General features: G+C 37.6%; 1 pseudogene; it reads right to left on the bottom strand.

Moving 5' to 3' along the window:
• The window catches only part of LOC133631077 (neuropilin-1a-like), a 216,985-nt pseudogene that overhangs the window by 65,330 nt on the left and 139,155 nt on the right, over positions 1 to 12,500 (bottom strand).

The following is a 12,500-nucleotide window of genomic DNA, read 5'->3' as shown; positions in this document are numbered from 1 at the left end:
AGGCCGGGCCTCGCCGAGATTTTGTTTCTTGCCCCATTTTGATCTTTAATATGACTTATTTATTATTATTATTACGGACAGCACTGTGCAACAGTAGTTAGTGCTCGTGCCTCAGCAAGAAGGTCTTGGGTTTCATTGTGGAGTTTGCATGTTCTCCCTGTGACTGCATGGGTTTCCTCCTACTTCCCACCTCCAAAGACATGCACCTGGGGATAGGCTGATTGGCCACACTAAATTGACCCTGGTGTGTGAATGTGAGTGTGAATGTTGTCTGTCTATCTGTGTTGGCTCTGCGATGAGGTGGTGAATTGTCCAGGGTGTACCCTACCTTCTGCACGAGTGCAGCTGGGATAGGATCCAGCCCCCCGCGACTGAGAGGGACAAGCGTTATTAGACTCCTGGAGGGCACCCACCTTATCCTAAACCTTCACACACTCAGTAAGTTTATATGCACTGAAAAACTAAATATTGACTGCATTTGGTCAAAACTAGCTTTTTAAAACACCATATTTAAAATCCTCTAATTGGAACTTCAATCAAGGCTTCTTGAACGCACCACAATTATATGCTGCGTAGGAGCTACGATTCGATTAAAAATCGATTATTGATGCATCTATAATTTATATATATTGATGCAGTTTTACAATTCTTTTCGTTTCACTAAATAAATGTTTATCACTTGAAACTTTAAAAAAAAACAGTGGATTTGTAATAAGAAACTGTTCAATTAATTCTCACATTTACTAAATTAAAGTAAATGTGTGCAAAACTGGAACATAAGTGCCCTAAAATCAAGGAGCTGGTCATGTCTCTCAGTGAGGTGGCTCGATGCAGTCAGCGAAAATTTTGGAACTGTCTGCATTACTTTATTTACGATAAATAAATCGATTATCGATTATTGACGTTTACTAAGCAATTTTATAATCGTCCATGTCCGAATTGCGATGCATTTAAAAATAGATTACTTCCCCCACCTCTAGGGCTGGGATGGAAAAACATAAACATTAACATAACTGTCCGATACTGCCACAAATAGACGTATTAATTTTTGTAACTTTTTTTAAAACTTTCTTCTATCACATTATCCTGGTTCCTAAATGTTGACGCTGTGTGTGAATGTACAAATGTGTTGAGTGAACAGTGACATGTTCCATGCTGGTTTTGCCGCTACTTGGAGGAATGAACTATTTTGCAATTTTCGAACTTGGAACCCTCAAGTTGCTGGAACGGCCACTCTACCAACCGAGCTATACCGCCACGTTCAATACAATTTTTGATTCCAACAAAATTTGTATTGAACTTCCATCCATGCATGCATCCATCCATCCATCCATCCACGTATGGATGGATGGATGGATGATTCCAACAAAATTTGTATTCAACTTTGACAGCAAAATAGATTTTATTGTAACTTTAATGAGGTTGTATTTAAATGAAATATATATATATATATATATATATATATATATATATATGTATATATATATATATATATATATATATATATATATATATATATATACATATATAAATATATATATATATGTATATATATATATATATATATATATATATATATATATATATATATATATATATATATATATATATATACATATATAAATATATATATATGTATATATATATATATATATATATATATATATATATATATATATATATATATATATATATATATATATATATATATATATATAAAAATCTCCTGAGGATTGAGGAAACCCCTCATGAAACAGGCCTGTAGAGATGAAATAGTCTTGTGATTTTTTCCCATACATACATATTACGCTCTACCACGGTATCGAGCACTATTTTTTTGGATAATCTAATTAAGACATATATATATATATATATATATATATATATATATATATATATATATATATATATATATATATATATATATATATATATATATATACACACTGTATATATATATTCTTTTCTTTTTCTTTTTTTTTTGTCCTGTCCAGCTTCTCAGGCAAATCATATAGTAGATGTAGATGCCCATATCGGCTGTTCAGATTTACTTTACAAAAGAGATGTGTAGGATACTTCTCTTGTTGCCTTATTTGTATTTGACTTTATTAAATGTATTTATATTATCATTTGGTGAAACATATATTTTTTAAAATCTTTACTAAAGCCTAGGCCAGTATCATTGGCCTGCCTACTGGTTTTGGCCCAAACCAACCACATTGAGTGTTCATGCCACGGGTCGGCCCTGCACACACACATGCAAGGAGTGTTACTTCATGTCCAAGTGACTGTGAGCTGTGCAGGGATGACATCCCAGCAATCAGATGGGTTTAGGAAATGCTATAATCGTCATTGTTGTGTGTGTATATAATGTGTACTTTTAAACTACTACACACTCTCTAACCAATCCCGTTTGAAATGTGATTACAGCCTCAGTCCAAAGAAAGACAATGATCTCAGTGTGACATCACCCCGGCAACATTGTGAATAGTAACCTTAAAATAGTTTCCATCAAATATGAAGACCTGGAAATGAATAAAAGATGTGTTTGTGGGCAAGCGAAGCATGTGAGGATGAACTAAGTGATTACTTCTCAAGGAGGATGAATGAAGTCGTAGCCGGGAGGGGGAGGACGTGCACTTCGTTGGACAACGCGGACAACTCTTCTTGCAAAACCCCAGCACGCAGCTGAAAGGGCTCACGACGATTTGTGAGGTTTTTGAGGTTGTAAATAATGGTTGGCGAGTGTTGGAGGGAGAGATTGCAACCTGCTGTAACCTTAGCGGGAGCTGCCAGCAAGACGTTGCTCACAGAACAGAAGGGCCCAGCTGGACCTGGAGGCGGCCCACCACAAGCTGCACTGTGAGAGGTTGTTAGTGTGAACCCACTGAATGAAGATCACGTTAGATCTACACTGCATATTAGAAACTATGTAAGTCAAGATTCTGAGAACGTCTAATTTACTCTAGCAGCAGGTCAATGTCTGGGGCTCCACTTTGCCACGCTCACAAGTCTTGTTCCAAACCAGTCAGCAGTATTAAATGATGAATATGTGTATAACGCACATGATGACTCCAGCAAAAGACTTAAAGGAAGACCATCCTGCTAACTTTATAAACCTTTGAACCTCTTGTGTTGAACGCTGATTGTTTGCTGGCATCCCAGGGGAGCAATAGCCCAGTAGCCGTGAGAAGTCCCCAGACAGACAATAGAGAGATGCTACTACTAATACGCTGCCCACACTGCCTTCCTGGCCACTTCCTGTTTCCACCCCCACAGCAAGGAAGCGAGGGCCATTGTGTGGCTTCCTCTATGAGTTCCTGTCCTGCACAATGGGACCAGGCCTCAAACGTGAGTTTTTATTATTCTGAGGGGCCAATTAGACAAAAAACAATCTGGTTTCTTGGAGATGCACAAACTCTGCAGGGCTGGCAGCTTTGCTCTATAGTGCATTTTTATATTTTTCCTCTTGTAAAAAAGACTAAACCCAATCATACATATTAAGAAGGTATACACACTACTCATAAAAGGTTAGAGATATTAGGCGTTCAGGTGAAACTGCAGGATAAAGCTAAAATGCACTAACCTTTACAAGTCAACTTTTGTATGCACATGCATGTTTATGTGACAATCAATCTGTTTGAAGCCTGGCAAAGCTGTCTATTCGGTGGTAAGGCTGCTCTGCTTTACATGCTACACTACTGGTTGATGGTGGACCAATCGCAGAGCATTGTGTTCCGTGTCCTGGCAGCTGATTGGCTCAGTCACATCGAACCTCCTGCTTGTTTTAGCTCAGCTGGTGTGTTTGCTCCATTGTTTTTACCGGAACATTTGTATTTATTTGAATCCTTTCAATATCGTCCGAATGTTCTGCGCCTTCTCAGGCTTCTGGCACAAAATCGAAGCCCCAGAAGAAGCTGCTTACATTGGATAAAAGGTGGACCTCCGCATTGCTATGCTAAAGGAACGCATCTTAGCGTCTACTATGAATTGATTAACGTGGACCCCGACTTAAACAAGTTGAAAAACTTATTCGGGTGTATACCATTTAGTGATCAATTGTACGGAATATGTACTGTACTGTGCAATCTACTAATACAAGTTTCAATCAATCAATCAATCAATCAGCTACAAGCTACTATCTAATATCAACCATTACAAGGTTAATGAATCGTCATTCGCTACAAAAAGAAGGAGGAAAATATATAAGGACGACAGCAACAGTGTCTCTTAAAAAGACCGCACCAACAATTCTTCATTACATTGTTCGGTGGTGCACACACCATCTCATCATCGTGCAACTAATTCAAATGTTGTATGTTACAATTACTTAAGAGTGTACAAAGTGTTTAAGAGCATGTTTATGAGTGCGTGTTAATAACAGTGTGTGGAGAGTTCACAACAACATCAAAAGCATATAATACACAAAGTATAAATCATAAAATAAATAGCGTCCCTACTTCGGAAATTCCCCTACCATGAGGTGTTCTGGAACGTAACTCCCACGATAATTAAGAGAAAACTGTAATTTTATTTTTAGAATGTGCCATGAGCCAATTGAAAATGAGGTGGGGCTCCAGGCCACGCTTTGGGCCGCACCCTCTGTAGTCAATAGCAACTAATATGCAGCAGTGAAATTACTATAAGTACACCAAAGGCATGACGTGATACGTACTACTAAACAGGGAGGAGCACAAGTGTAGCCAAAGTGGAGCAGGCAGGTCTGGATAAAAAATGCATGTAGATTTTACGCTCCGACGTGCACAGAAATGCCGCAAAAGAGCGAACAATGTCCTCACCGCGTGTGAACAAAATCTCTGTGGTATGATGGGGTTCAAACGGAGGGCGAGCCAAAAGAAAACCTGGCTGCGAGGCACTGACCTGGATCCACTCACGGACCGTGTCGTCCGAGGGCGTCCATCCGTTCTCCTGGTAGTTGAGGCGGGAGCGTTCAGGCGACCAGTTGGAGTTGTACTGGGAAGACGCGCTGATCTGCTCTGAGGAAATCTCGCCAGACTCCATGCCCAGAGGCTCCATGCAGGAGAAATCTAACAGACACACATTGAGGACGTTTTAAAACAGAGACAACATGAGCAGACCTCCACAAAGGCGTTAAAGGGGTCCTATGATGATTTTTTTTATATTTTACAAACATTTCATTTAGGTCTACATAACATGTAATGATGGTTCTCAAGTCAAAATGTTGCTGTAAAGACGTATCTTCTAGACAGTTTTTGGCTTCCTTCAAAAACGGTTGGTTTTGAGAGGCAGAGTTGTTAGATGCAAATGAAGTCCTTCTAACCACGGCCCCTCACATTGACCAGCCTTTTGTCCCCGCCCCGCCAGCCTTGTTTAATACAGTAGTTGTTTTTTGTTTTGTTTTGGAATACGGACACTGGTGATCTAGCGAAACCATGCGGCTCACCGTGTTTTTTTTGTCCACTGAAGGAGGAGAACACGCGGCGGACACAAAGTAAGGAAGCCGGGCCGGAAATTTCTGGACTGAAACGCTGGCTAAGGTTAAACTTCGAAAGGACGATTATCGCTTCAATGCGAAATCCTGGACAAATAAATGTGTATATTAACAATAAAATGCTTTTCTATACCAAATCATGTTAATACTTTTAATGCACTGCTGTTTTGAATCCTTGCAAACAAAAGAGACCTAATACAGTTAGCTATGCTACGGGCTATACAAACAGTCGCGAGGCTCGCAAACGTAATAACGGATTATGATACTAACTGGTCCATTGTCCAACCCAATAGGCACTGATTCAATTAACATTTTAAAAATTAAAGATTTTTTATTTTACCAGTTGACGGTGATGCGATTGTCTCACATTAGAAGGCTAAGCTAGCTACACAACAAATAGAACTAAGATTGCTAACGTATCATTCACACATTTCTAGCCTACTGTTATTACTTACCAGTTCACGGTCTCCTCCATTGCAATAAATAGTAGTTACCAAATACTTAGACTTAGACAAACTTTATTGATCCACAAGGGAAAATGTTCCACACAGTAGCTCAGTTACAAAAGATGGAAAGGGTAATGATGGAAAGGATAATGCAGGTATAAAGTAGACTAAAAATGTACCATAGTAGCTATATAAAATATAACATATATGTAATATTCACATATTATATATACAGTTAATAATATCTACTGATATATTATATACGCCATTAAAAGTTGGAAATACTATCTTTTTGTGAAGGTCTGTGGTTGAAGCAGGGCTAATATTTGCACACACTCGAAGCGACTTCCACACAGAAGGAAGGCACATTGCCACAAATCATAAAAGTTAGAAGTAAGGCACGCTTTCCTTCAGATGTGGCTGAAAGTTAGCGTAGTGACTTGTGCTGGTTTAAGCAAACAAACAGAGCATTTCCCTTAGTTTGGATTAATCGTCGACATGATGTTCTAGCACAGCCGGTTTTACATACATTTAAATTGGCTGAGTCGTGCAAGGATGTTTGGATGAATGTCTACCATATATGGATAATCCATTGATGTCGCGTATGGCAAAAACGTCACAAAAGGAGCAAATACCTAACGGACTGTTTGGGGGAAGTATGAAGGAAGGAAATATTGTTTTATAAATATCTCTGCAATGCCTCCACGGTTTGATTTCAAATTTTAGGGACTTATGTAGATCCCAAATACACAAAACAAGGCCATAAATAAATACCATAAAGTAAACAAAAGTTGGTTTTGCACAATTGGGCCCCTTTTACATTGAACAGTTCAAAAGAGGTCAATGTTCATCCTGAAACAGAAGGTCTTCTTTTGGAGGAAAGAAAATGCAATAATGTCCTTCAAAAACAACTAATTAAATCCTGATCCTATGACACATGTATATTGTAGTACATTGTAGTACAAAGGTACAACACTGCACATATGACAAATAAAGTACGTGTCTGTTTAAAGGGCCCTTATTTGCTCAATTCATGGGCTTATATCATACATCATATTAAATATATATTAAAATATTATATACAATATAGGATGCTACTGTAGAAAAGCATTATAATATACATATATGTATACATATATATACAGTACAGGCCAAAAGTTTGGACACACCTTCTACTCATTCAATATGTTTTCTTTATTTTCGTGACTATTTACATTGTAGATTGTCACTGAAGGCATCAAAACTATGAATGAACACATGGGGAGTTATGTACTTAACAAAAAAAGGTGAAATAACTGAAAATATGTTTGAAAAATTCTAGTTTCTTCAAAATAGCCACCCTTTGCTCTGATTACTGCTTCGCACACTCTTGGCATTCTCCCGATGAGCTTCAAGCACACCTGTGAAGTGAAAACCATTTCAGGTGACTACCTCTTGAAGCTCATCGAGAGAATGCCAAGAGTGTGCAGGGCAGTAATCAGAGCAAAGGGTGGCTATTTTGAAGAAACTGGAATATAAAACCTGTTTTCAGTTATTTCACCTTTTTATACATAACTCCACATGTGTTCATTCATAGTTTTGATGCCTTCAGTGACAATCTACAATGTAAATAGTCATGAAAATAAAGAAAACACATTGAATGAGAAGGTGTGTCCAAACTTTTGGCCTGCACTGTATATATATATATATATATATATATATATATATATATATATATATATATATATATATATATATATATATATATTATATATTATATATATATATTTATATATATATATTTATATATATATATATATATATATATATATATATATATATATATATATATATTTATATATATATATATATATATATATATATATATATATATATATATATATATATATATATATATATATATATATATATATATATATATATATATATATTAGGGCTGCAACAACTAATCGATTAAATTGATTAAAATCGATTATAAAAATAGTTGCCGATTAATTTAGTCATCGATTCGTTGGATCTATGCTATGCGCATGCGCAGAGGCTTTTTTTTTTTTTTTTAAATAAAAAAAATATATATATATAGATTTTTTTTAAATAAACCTTTATTTATAAACTGCAACATTTACAAACCGCTGAGAAACAATGATCAAAATAAGAATGGTGCCAGTATGCTGGTTTTTTTCAATAAAATACTTGATAGGATAGAAATGTAGTTTGTCTCTTTTATCCAATTATTAATCGATTAATCGAAGTAATAATCGACAGATTAATCGATTATCAAATTGATCGTTAGTTGCAGCCCTAATATATATATATATATATATATATATATATATATATATATATATATATATATATATATATATATATATATATATATATATATATATATATATATATATATATATATATGACAAATGTGGAGGTTATGCTGAGGTCATTGTTTTGGGTCATCGGCTCTAGTATTCCCCCCACCCAACCTATATCTGCCAGGAAGTAGTGTGTGCGTGCGTGTGTGTGTGGGTGGGTGAGTGAGTGTGTGTGCGTGCGTGCGTGGGTGTGTCTGTATGTGTGAGCGTGTGTTAAACCAAAGACATGATGTATCTACAAGCAAGTGAGAGAGAAAAACAGCTTGCTCATCAAATCTTCCATTAAGACAATCAGTAGTCAGAAAGTCTGTGTCAGCAAGTTGTCTTCAACCTTCTTAAACCTTTTCTTCTCATCTGTGCAGTTAAAACATCTTGATGTAGAGGCCTTAAATGTCAATCATGTCACACTTCTCCCTCCAAAGTAGATAATAAACCGAACTGAACTAAACTAAAAGTGAATGTGCGTGACCACGGAGGTCGTGACCTCTGCACGCCAGCATTCCAAAGGAGGGCACGCGGGGTTGAAAGTGCACAAGCTGGATGCGACCGCCATGCACGCTGCACCGCCCGACGACAGACGTCTTGTTTTTAAGTGCGCATGCACGGCAGAAAAGAAACAAAAAAAAACAGTTGCTATGTCAAATGTAGACAAATGAGACGTTTAAGTGTCGCTAATGTCCCTCTGAGGACGCGGGGCGGGCGTATGAGGTCAGGTATCGCTTACATTGTACAAACAGAGCAGACAAGATGGATGTCTTACTTTCACTTTTACATGGCAGTCGCAAGCCCTTAAAGGTTAGGTCAACACGGAGTGGCATCGAACCATGAAGTTTCTTTTTTCTGGTTATTAAGTACACCAATAAGTACTTTTTAAAAATATCATAGAACTTTTGGTCGTAAGTAACACACACAGCAATGTTTGCATGTCATGGGGCTGTATTACATAGGCCGTGTGTGTGGGAAGAAACTGTGGCCATTTCACACTGCAAAAAGTCAGTGTTCAAAAACAATCAAAAAAAAAAAAAAAAGTGTGGTATTTTATTTGAACTAAACAAAATTATCTGCCAATAGAACAAGAAAATTCGGCGTGTCAAGACTTTCCAAAACAAGTAAAATTAGCTAACCTCAATGAACCCAAAAATACCTTAAAATAAGTATATTCTCACTAATAACAAGTGCACTTTTCTTGGTGAAAAAAAAAAAGGAGACCTTTTTGCTCAATATGTTGAAAAATATTCTTAAATTAAAGTAAATGCTATTGCCTTTATCTTGCATTATGATATGCGCTCGGCATCATGATTTTTTTTCTCATGCTTGAAGTAAGAAATTATTACTTTAAAAAAGTAGTTTTATACTTGTGAGTGTTGATGACACAGCTTTGCAACAGTTGATATTCTAGTTTCAAGCATGTTTTACTCAATATAGGTCATCAAATCTCAGCTACAAACTGTAATATCTTACTGAGATCATTTAGGACCAAAACCCTTAAAACAAGTAAAACACTAACATAAAATCTGCTTAGTGAGAAGAATTATCTTATCAGACAGAAAATAAGCAAATATCACCCTTATTTGAGATATTTCATCTTACTTAGATTTCAGTTTTTGCAGTGTATGTTTAGTGAAACTCTAAATTTACTATCTGAAAGCAACGCAATGGATTAGTGACTCTGCCTCCACCCGTCGCTCACCTTCCTCCGTGTGCCCTGGGGGGAGGCTCCTCTCTCGGATGGTGTAGTTGGCAGAGAAGCCCTCCCTGGTGATGGCGTTGTCAGTGGTGATGGTCATAGACAGGATGCCCGTGTAGGAGATCACGCGGCCCGGTGACATCTGGCCACAATAACGACCTATGTGAGGTCCCACTGTGGAGCGAGGCGGAAACAAAAAGGTTTTAATGCCTTTAATGCTCATAACATGTATATTAACAGTTCAGTTCAGTTCTTCTCTTTCAACTGAACTGAACATGTACATTATGGTAGAAAGACCCCAGTATTGAACGACAGCGTGACTTGAAGTAGGTGGAAACTTGATGAAAGAGCACTATGTCACTAAATGCTAGTCTTAACACTCTAGAACACAGGTGTCAAACTCAAGGCCCGGGGGCCAAATCTGGCCCACCACATTATTGTATGTGGCCCGCAAAAGCCTGGAAATAATATGCGTTAATAATAGAGATGTCCGATAATGGCTTTTTTGCCGATAGCCGATATTCCGATATTTTCCAACTCTTAATTACAGATTCCGATACCGATATATACAGTCGTGGCATTAACACATAATTGTGCCTAATTTTGTTGTGATGCACCGCGGGATGCATTAAACAATGTAACAAGGTTTTCCAAAATAAATCAACTCAAGTTATGGAAAAAAATGCCAACATGGCACTGCCATATTTATTAATGAAGTCACAAAGTGCATTATTTTTTTCAACATGCCTCAAAACAGCAGCTTGGAATTTGGGACATGCTCTCCCTGAGAGAGCATGAGGAGGTTGAGGTGAGCGGGGTTGGGGGGGGGGGGGGGTGTATATTGTAGCGTCCCGGAAGAGTTAGTGCTGCAAGGGGTTCTGGGTATTTGTTCTGTTGTGTTTATGTTGTGTTACGGTGCGGATGTTCTCCCGAAATGTGTTTGTCATTCTTGTTTGGTGTGGGTTCACAGTGTGGCGCATATTTGTAACAGTGTTAAAGTTGTTTATACGGTCCACCCTCAGTGTGACCTGTATGGTTGTTGACCAAGTATGCTTGCATTCACTTGTGTGTGTGAAAAGCCGTAAATATTATGTGATTTGGCCGGCATGCAAATGCAGTGTCTTTAAGGCACGCCCTTAATATTGTTGCTGGGTGGAAATCGGGAGAAATTTGGGAGAATGGTTGCCCCGGGAGATTTTCGGGAGGGGCACTGAAATTCGGGAGTCCCCCGGTAAAATGGGGAGGGTTGGCAAGACTGGGTGACGCAACTGCTCTGTACTTCTCCCTACGTCCGTGTACCACTCCATACAGAGGCGTTTTAAAAAGTCATAAATTGTACTTTTTGAAACAGATAACGATAATTTCCGATATTACATTTTAAAGCACTTATCGGCCGATAATATCGGCAGTCCGATATTATCGGATATCTCTAGTTAATAAAATGCTTAATCTTTTCTTACTAAATATATTTGTTCTTTGCCTTTTGACATTAAAAATCATGTACGGAAGGCAATTGCATACCTTTCAAATTCAATAATATCAAAATATTATAATATCATGAATTGCAAAAACATTTTTTGTTAAAATAAAGATAAATACTGTACTTAAATATCTGCTTGACTTATGATTTCAACACAAATTATCAATCAAATTGAAGACTGTAAAATTGAAAATCAACTTTGGCACTGGGTTTTTTCCATATACAGTAAGACACTAAAACATTACAAAACAAACACAAACAATATTAAAACAACAAGATTTAACGCTAAAAAAACCCAACTGGCAGCTCTGTTGGTGGAATTTTACCGCTAAAAACAGCGTTATTGTTTTTCCGTTCCATTCCATTTATTTTACATGCTGTAAAAAACCCACTGCATATACTGTAAAATTCTGGTGACCCGAGCTGCCAGTCTTTAAAGTAAAATTTTTAGTTTTACAGCTTATGTTAGAGATGTCCGATAATATCGGGCTGCCGATATTATCGGCCGATAAATGCTTTAAAATGTAATATCGGAAATTATCGGTATCGGTTCGGAAATTATCGGTATCTGTTTCAAAAAGTAAAATTTATGGCTTTTTAAAATGCCGCTGTACGTAGTGGTACACGGACGTAGGGAGAAGTACAGAGCGCCAATAAACCTTAAAGGCACTGCCTTTGCGTGCCGGCCCAATCACATAATATCTATGGCTTTTCACACACACACAAGTGAATGCAAAGCATACTTGGTCAACAGCCATACAGGTCACACTGATGGTAGCCGTATAAACAACTTTAACACTGTTACAAATATGCGCCATACTGTGAACCCACACCAAACAAGAATGACAAACACATTTCGGGAGAACATCCGCACCGTAACACAACATAAACACAACAAAACAAATACCCAGAACCCCTTGCAGCACTAACTCTTCCGGGACGCTACAATATACACCCCCCCGCTACCCCCGACCCCCCCCCCCCCCACCTTAACCTCCTCATGCTCTCTCAGGGAGAGCATGTCCCAAATTCCAAGCTGCTGTTT

The sequence above is a fragment of the Entelurus aequoreus genome, linkage group LG16 (genome assembly GCF_033978785.1).
Source record: "Entelurus aequoreus isolate RoL-2023_Sb linkage group LG16, RoL_Eaeq_v1.1, whole genome shotgun sequence".
Taxonomy (NCBI): Eukaryota; Metazoa; Chordata; class Actinopteri; order Syngnathiformes; family Syngnathidae; genus Entelurus; species Entelurus aequoreus.
This window is presented reverse-complemented; position numbering and strand designations above follow the sequence as displayed.